The 2,391-nt window shown below is 43.2% G+C and overlaps 1 pseudogene; it reads right to left on the bottom strand.

Annotated features, from left to right (window-relative positions):
- Positions 1 to 1,412: 1,412 nt before the first annotated feature.
- Positions 1,413 to 1,757, bottom strand: LOC101052420 (elongin-B pseudogene; annotated as a pseudogene).
- Between the last annotated feature and the right edge of the window lie 634 nt (positions 1,758 to 2,391).

Raw genomic sequence — 2,391 nt, 5'->3', positions numbered from 1 at the left:
TGTTTTATCTAGAAGGAATGAGAGAGATTTAAGAGTAAATTAGTAATAATTTTTGACTTAAGACCATAAATGCTAAAGAGAAAGCTGAGTTTGTAGGGATATAATGGGAAAGCATCCACCTATTAATGTTCCATTCTTAGACATGAGCATATGTAAAGTTGATTCCATTTTAAACATACTCTACTCCTTATTCATCATTATAACTCTTTGCAATATTTTTATTATTGCCCCTGTGTTGGCAGGTTGGCTATGATGGTTGACCCAGCGTGGGCTGGCTGGTACCTCTACTTTAAGCCACTGAATTGTGGGCAGGTTAGGGTGACCCTAATTCACATGTTTCTTGTCTTTTTATGCCAGAGATTTCAGCCAGGGCATGTTCTTCTCGTGGTAATGGTAGACATTTAAGGGTAATCTCCTTAATTTATAGATGAGAGAACTGAAAGCCAGAGAGGTTAAGCAATAATAATACCCATTAAAAGTAGCTAAAGAAAATAAAGGGGGAGAGGAGAATGATTCTATGGCTTAGGTAAGTGGAAAATCCAAATGGATGATCTGGCTTCAGGGCACAGCTGAATTTACTGGTTCAAATGATGTTTTTGGGTCTCTGCCTCCATCGTTTGGTTTTTCTTTCTTCTGTATTGGTTTCATTCTCAAGCTGACTTTAACCTCCTGAAGCACTGGCCTTTAGGTGTCATAATACAGAAGACAAACATTCTATCTTGTTGTTTATATAACATTTGCAAAGCTATTAGACTGGCTGAACTAGAGACAAGAACTTGCAAGAACTTGTACATGCATATCCTTGAGATAAGAGAAGTGAGGCCATTTGACATCAGCGTGGAGTATGGAAGGGAATCCCTGAAAGGAAAATACGCTAAATTGGTAAAAACTTAGAGATGTCCACTCAAGTGTTTACCTAAAAGCCTGCAAAAGTGGTAGAGCCAGGACTGAAACATTTATTTAATTTCTTGACAGTAAAGTGACAGTACACTTTAATATACCTTGTATAAATTAGGGATGTTCTGTCTGTCTCATTCTAATAGTGGTAGGAAGGAGGTCTGCCTAATGATGAATCAGTGCCAACTCCAAGCCCTGGACAGACAGAAATGATGCCCGGGACATATTCATCTCCTATCTCTGGATCTCAGAAACACATTTGGGCCACTCATTTAATCTCTGTGATCCAACACATTGAGGCTGATCAGAATGCCCAACCAGTCAACTCTGTTTCTTAATTCCTGAAATAAATGGCTCGTTGTGCTGGTAAGAGTGACCACACTTATTTGCACATGTAATCCCTCTATGCAACTGAGAGACAAAAAAAAAATCCTATAGTTCATTATTATTATTATTATTTTGCAGACTCCCAAATCTCTTTTATTGGGGAGAATGGGCCTCTTGGGGCCGATTCCTCACTGCACGGCTTGCTCATTGGCACTGCATCCCGAGTCCTGGGGCTTCCCCACGTCAGGCAGCTCGGGCGGCTGGAGAATGGCTCGATGCACAGGGTCTCAAAGATGTCATCTGCCTGGAAGGTCAGCCCCACTGTGGCTGGGACCTGTGGCCGTGCTGTTTGGTGAAGCCACACTGGCCCAATGTCTCGCTATCATCCAAGAGTTGGTTGTCCTTGTACAGCCTCTGCTCAGCCACTTGAGGATGCCCTCGACGATGCACTTCAGCTTGAACACTGAGCTGGATTCCTTGGAGTCCGTGAAGATAGTGGTCTTGTGGCATCGGATCATGAGGAACACGTTCATCACAGCTGCTGCCTTTCCCCTTGATGCGCTGGCATGCTAGTTTATTATTTTAGAAATATCTCAGCCCACTGCTATGTTTGTTTTATTCATCTTTTTGTTTTATTTTTATTTTTTGAGGTGCAGTCTCGCTCTGTTGCTCAGGCTGGAGTGCAGTGGCGAGATTTCAGCTCACTGCAATCTCTGCCTCCCAGGTTCAAGCAATTCTCCTGCCTCAGCCTCCCAAGTAGCTGGGACTACAGGCGCGCACCACCATGCCAGGCTAATTTTTTTATTTTTAGTAGCGATGGGGTTTCACCATGTTGGGCAGGATGGTCTCGATCCCTTGACCTCGTGACCCACCCACCTTGGCCCCACAAAGTGCTGGGATTACAGGAGTGAGCCACCAGGCCCAGCCCTGTTTTATTCGTCTTTTTAAAAAACAAAAACCATGGCTCTGTGAAACACTGTACTGAACAGAAAGTGACTAGTCCTGTATTAGCTTCTTAGGGCTGCTGTAACAAAATACTATAAACAGGGAGGCTTAAAACAATACTCATTAATTGTCTCGCAGTTCTGGAGGCTGCAAGTTTGAAATCAAGGACTTGCCCTTTCTGAAACTTACAGGGGAGATATCTTTGCTTGCCTTTTCCTAGCT

Source organism: Saimiri boliviensis, chromosome 1 (genome assembly GCF_048565385.1).
Source record: "Saimiri boliviensis isolate mSaiBol1 chromosome 1, mSaiBol1.pri, whole genome shotgun sequence".
NCBI classification, from domain to species: Eukaryota; Metazoa; Chordata; class Mammalia; order Primates; family Cebidae; genus Saimiri; species Saimiri boliviensis.
Note: the sequence above shows the minus strand (reverse complement) of the source record. Positions and strands in the feature narration are given on the sequence as shown.